The sequence below is a fragment of the Gorilla gorilla genome, chromosome X (genome assembly GCF_029281585.2).
Source record: "Gorilla gorilla gorilla isolate KB3781 chromosome X, NHGRI_mGorGor1-v2.1_pri, whole genome shotgun sequence".
NCBI classification, from domain to species: domain Eukaryota; kingdom Metazoa; phylum Chordata; class Mammalia; order Primates; family Hominidae; genus Gorilla; species Gorilla gorilla.
In genome coordinates this window covers 51,440,119-51,446,410 of record NC_073247.2, presented here as the reverse complement: position 1 = coordinate 51,446,410, position 6,292 = coordinate 51,440,119, and the positions used below count along the sequence as shown (strand labels likewise).

The 6,292-nt window shown below is 40.5% G+C and overlaps 1 pseudogene; it reads right to left on the bottom strand.

Annotated features, from left to right (window-relative positions):
- Positions 1-4,329: 4,329 nt before the first annotated feature.
- LOC101145446 (chloride intracellular channel protein 4-like) lies at positions 4,330-5,150 on the bottom strand (annotated as a pseudogene).
- Between the last annotated feature and the right edge of the window lie 1,142 nt (positions 5,151-6,292).

Genomic DNA, 6,292 nt, shown 5'->3' with positions numbered 1-6,292 from the left:
AGCAATAAACAATCTGAAAATTAAGTTAAAATTCCATTTACAATAGCATCAAAATCAATAAAGTTAAAAATCGATTTAACAAAAGAAATGCAAGATTTGTACATTGAAAACTACAGAACATCATTGAAAAACATTAAAGACTGAAATAAATGAAAAAAATCCCATATTCAAGGATTAAAAGACATAATATTATTAAGATAGCAGTACTCCTCAAATTGATCTACAGAGTCAATGCAATCCCTATCAAAATCCCAGCAGGCTTTTTTTTTTTTTTTGCAGAAATGGACAAGATGATGCTAAAATTCATACAGATAAGGAGTTTCCCCCCCACCTCGCCACTAGCCAAAACAATCTTGAAAAAGGAGAACAATGTTGGGAGAGCTCCTACTTCCTGATTTCAAAACTCACTATGAAACTGTACTGCGTAAGGACAGGTATATACGCCAATGGGATAGAACAAGGAGCTCATAAATAACCCTTAACATATATGATCAACTGATTTTCCACGAGGGTGCCATGCCCATTCAATGAGGGAAAGGATAGTCTTTTCAATAAATGGTGCTGGGAAAACTGGATATATATATATATGCAAAAAAATGGAGTTGGATCTTTTCCTCACATAACATACAAAAATTAACTGAAAATGAATCAAAAACCTAACCATAAGAGGTAAAACTATAAAACTCTTAGAAGAAAACGTGACAGGGAAGTTTCACAACATTGGATTTGGCAATAATTTCTTGGATATGACAATAGCACAGGTGGAAAAAATAGACAAATTGGAGTTCAACAAAATTAAAAACTTTTGTGCATCAAAAGACACTATCAACAGAGTGAAAAGGCAACCTACAGAATGGGAGAAAATATTTGCAAATAATATATTTGATATGGCATTAATATCCAGAACATATAAAAAACTCCTACAACTCAACTCAACAAAACGAAAAACCCAAGTCAAAAATGGGCAAAGGACTTGCAGAGCCATTTCTTCAAAGAATATATGTAAATATCCAATAAGCACATGAAAAGACACTTAACATCATAGTCATTAGAGAAATGCAAATCAAAACCACAATGAGATACCACTTCACACCCATTAGAAAGGCTATTAACCAAAAAAATAATAATAATACAGTGTCCGGCCAGGATGTGGAGAAATTGGAACCCTCCTACATTGCTGGCATGAATGTAAAATGGTGCAGCTGCTGTGGAAAACAACATGGCAGTTTCTCAAAAAGCATAAAATTACCATATGACCCAGCAATTCCACTCCTAGGTATATACCCCAAAGAAGGGAAAACAGGGACTGTAACAGACACTTGAACACCACCGTTCATAGCAGCATGATTCACGATAGCCAAAATGTGGAAACAACCCAAATGTCCATCAACAAATGAATGGATAAACAAAATTTGGTGTATACACACAATGAAATATTATTCAGCCTTAGAAAGGAATGAAACTCTGATACATGCTACAACATGGATGAACCTTGAAAACATTATGCTAAGTGAAAGAAGCCAGACACAAAGGCCACATATGGTATGGTTCCACTTATATGAGGTACCTAAAGTAGTCAAACTCATAGAGACAGAAAGTAGAATAGAGGCTACCAGGGGCTAGGGGGAGGGTAATAGGGAGTTGTTTTATGGGTTCAGAATTTCTGTTTGAGATGATGAAAAAGGTTCTGGAAATGCAAAGTGGTGATGGTTGCACAACATTGCGAATGTACTTAATACCACTGAATAGTACTCTTAAAATGGTAAATTCTAAGTTATCTGTATTTTACAATAAAAAAAAATGAAGAAAAGAAAATCCAGCCACATACAATTTCATATGGTTTAGGCTATACATTACTCTCCCACCAGCTGTTTTAGTCTCAACTCTCAAGTCAAGCTCACCACCAACTGATGCCTTGTGCTCTCTCGAGCTACCCAGAGGGTGCACCTTGGCTCCCAGGGTAGATTTGGCCTACAGGACTGTCCCCTTTTGAGATCTTCCACTTAGTTAATGGGATAGGAAATAAACAGTTTTGAGTTAAAAGAATAGGTTTATTATCACAGTGCAACTCCTTAAATTAAAATCCATATAGTCCAGGTCTTTCTTCTTCCTTTGTTTGGGTTTCTCTTTTCTAACACCTGTCCTTTAGTTTTCAAACTGTAATTTTTTTTAACTTCCTGGTTCTGCTTCATTAGGGCAAAACCTTATTATATTACATTTCCTCATGAAATTTCTCATTGCTCTCTCTCCCCACTCCCCCTGCCCCAGAAATATCTGATAAGTATACTCATTGTTTACTAGGACACTTATCTTAAACCGTAGACAAATTTTCCTGGATAAATTGATGCTATTTAATATTTTCAGGGGTACAAATTTTAAAGTTCTATAGGCAAGGGGTTATATGCTTCATACCTGTGGAAATACTTTCTGGGCTAATGGCCAAACTAAAATAGAAGAGGAGGGACCTTTGATAATATGTTCCCTAGAGAAGGCTTTGTGATTGAATGGAATGAGCAAAGTCCACAATGAGTTACTATTTTTAGTATAAAAATACGATAACTAAAAATCTAAGTAGGTGGTCCCACTTAATCTTTATGACAACAGGCAGAAAATGTAGCTAGGAAGAACAAGAGATAATTAAATGATCACAGAGATAATTAATGATCACCCTTGGAAAACAGTAAGACTTTCCATTCAGACTCCAATCTCCTCATTGAAGTAAATACAAAAGGTGTTTAAATGAAGGGGAATGATTTGTTAGTTGTAAAAATAAAATCAGATTATTTCCATTATGCCAATTTATATACTGCAGGAACTGTCTACCATGAAAATTTTATGGTCCAAATTTCTCAAGATTTTAAGCTATGCTCTTTCCACATACAGTGGGATTAAAGCATGTTGTCAGATCATCCTTTTAACTAGGTAGCTTTTGTCCATTTACCAATTTCCATTTGATTTGACTAACGTCCCTGATAAAGTAGTATCTGTCTTTCAACAAAAAAAAAATAATTCTGATCATCAAAATTACAATGGACATACCTTCCTCGAACGTGGCCAAGTGTAATCACTGGGTTAATAAAAAACAAGAGAATAAATATCCAAAATGAAAATACTCTGAGTTGGGCCAGACGAGTGGCTCATGCCTGTAATCCTAGCACTTTGGGAGGACGAGGAGGGTGGATTACAAGGTCACAAGTTCAAGATCAGGCTGCCTAGGATGGTGAAACCCCCTCTCTACTAAAAATACAAAAATTAGCTGGGCGCGGTGGTGGGCGCCTGTAATCCCAGCTACTCAAGAGGCTGAGGCAGGAGAATCTCTTGAACCCAGGAAGAGGAGGTTGCAGTGAGCCAAGACCATGCCATTGCACTCCAGCCTGGGCGACAGAGTGAGACTCCATCTCAAAAAAAAAAAAAAAGAAGAAGAAAAGAAAATACTTTGAGTTTCAGAATGAATTTTCATCACTCTAGTTTGAAGAATGGAGCTCTTTCCTGTGTTAGCCCTCCACCCTGCACTAAATATTACAAAAATCCAAAAAATACATAAATATTCCTTATACCATGCATTATGCACCAGTTTGGGGTTGCCTGATAAAGTCGTAGCTACTATTTAAACAGACATTGCACCTCAAAATTCTGCCATCTATGCACAGTGAATAGACACAATGGTGAGGGCTCCTGAAAGATGGCAAGCTACCTCTAAAGTGAAAAGTTTGTGGTGGATGTCTCCAAATTAAAAAGAGGGGAACACGGGTACAGAGGTAGGCAGGGTAAAAGGATTTTAAAATAATACTGCTTAGGAGTGTGTGTGTGTGTGTGTGTGTGTGTGTGTGTGTGTGTGTGTGTGTGTGTATATATATTTTTTTTTTTTTGAGATGCAATCTCGCTCTGTCTCCCAGGCTGGAGTGCAGTGGCGCGAACTCGGATCACTGCAACCTCTGCCTCCCAGGTTCAAGCGATTCTCCAGCTGCAGCCTCCCAAATAGCTGGGATTACAGGTGCGCACCACCGCGTCCTGCTAATTTTTTTTTCTTTTTTTTTAGTAGAGACGGGGTTTCACCATGTTGGCCAGGCTGGTCTTGAACTCCTGCTCAGGTGATCTGCCCGCCTCGGCCTCCCAAAGTGCTGGGATTACAGGCACGAGCCACCGCACCTGGTCAAGGAGTGTATATTTTAAGATAACTGCTATACCTTGTCTACCCTTGATCCTAATCCTCAATAACTGCATGTTCGTGCAAAATACAATTTCTACTCTATAAGAAGAAGAGTTGCCTGTTAGGAAAAGCATATTCTTAGGGGAAGTCATGAAGACATCTCTTTCATAAATGCGATTTTATTTGGTGGGTCTTTTGGCATCACTATATGCTATTTCAACCTCCTTATCACTGGGACAGGTATTGATGAACTCGTCCCTACTATATGCATTAGTTAGGTATCTCCAGATGCCAGTCATCTCTTTTGGAATATCAAAGTTGTGATATTTTTTGGCCACCACCTTGACAATATGCAGTTTGGGGAGCAGGCTGCAATCAGCTAATGTCATTTCATTGCCATCCAGAAATTTATGTGTAGAAAACTTAATGTCCTCTATACTATTTTCATCAATTTCATCAGGGAGAGGAGAATTCAGATATTTATCCAGTTTCTGCAGGGTTTTCAGGAGATCCTTCTCCAGTGCTTCATTAGCCTCTCGCCTTCAATTCTTGATAAATGCAGAGAATTTGGCAAAGATGTCCATTCCAGCAGTATTTGATTCTGGGTGTTTTGGTGAAAGCTTTAAGTACTTGGGAGGGCATAAAACTTCTTCAAGAAATTCCTCAATCTTACTTACATACGTTTTGACTTCACTGTTGAAACTTACAAACGGTGGGTGGGTCCTGGGAGCTAAGTTCTGAAGGTCTGCAGACTTCCATTTCAGGTCAACAGTTGTGACACTAAATACAACTCCTTTGAGTCAACGAATCATGAAGAACCTCTGGGAAAAGGGGCAGTTTCCTATGCTTTCAGCATCACTGCCAGCTTTGACGAGGAGCTCAATGAGGGGCCCTTTGTCCTCCTCCTTCAGCCCGTTCAACGGCATCGACAACGCCATGGCCGGCTCGGCTGCGCTCCGCAAACGGCGACGGCTGCTGCTGCTGCTGCTGCTGCTGCTCCTGCTCCAAGGCTGCTCCGACTGCCGGCTCCCGCCGCAGTGCTCTCTGGACAGTACGGCGTCTAACTGGCCGCGGCCTCGGCCCCTCAGCACCTCCCCACGCCCTGCGCACGACCAAAGTTGATCATCTTTAAAACGTGCTTGATATTGGCCGGGCGCGGTGGCTCATGCCTGTAATCCCAGCACCTTGGGAGGCCGAGGTGGGCGGATCAAAAGGTCAGGAGTTCGAGACCAGCCTGGCCAACATGGTGAAACCCCATCTCTACTAAAAACACACACAAAAAATTAGCCGGGCGTGGTAGTGGGCGCCTGTAATCCCAGCTACTCAGGAGGCTGAGGCAGGAGAATCGCTTGAACCCGGGAGGCTGAGCTTGCAGTGAGCCGAGATTGTACCACTGCACTCCAGACTGGGGGACAGAGCAAGACTCCATCTCAAAAAAAACAAAACAAAACAAAAAGTACTTGATATTACTAACAAGTTGTGAAGCTGAATAAACATTTCTAAATTATTAATAAGAAAAGGCCAGGCGAGGTGGCGCTTGTAATCCCAGCACTTTAGGAGGCTGAGGCGGGCGGATCACGAGGTCAGGAGACAGCGACCATACTGGCTAAACGGTGAAACCCCGTCTGTACTAAAAATACAAAAAATTAGCCGGGCCTGGTGGCACGTGCCTGTAGTCCCAGCTACTCAGGAGGCTGAGGCAGGAGGCTGAGGCAGGAGAATCGCTTGAACCTGGGAGGCAGAGGTTGCAGTGAGCTGAGATGTCACCACTGCACTCCAGCCTGGGCGACAGAGCAAGACACCATCTCAAAAAAAAAAAAAAAAAGAAAAGAAAAGAAGAAATTTTGATCAACCATGGTTTTTTTTTTCCTGGATTTTGCGCTGTTTAATTTGTCAGCTGTTTAAATCTTGCCATTTGTGGTGATTTCTCATTGTAAATATTCCCTTTTGTACCTAATTTTGCATTTGTAATTTTGAAATTTTTTTTTCAAAGAAGGCTCCCATAATTGTGTAAGCATCAGGCTTCATAAAGCATGGGTTTGCCCCTGTGAAGAGGAATAAGGTAATAATAAATAATTAAAGGCAAAGCCATGAAGGTACCCGTAGTGTCATTTGAGAGTCTGTGTATATTTTGTTAGTTTC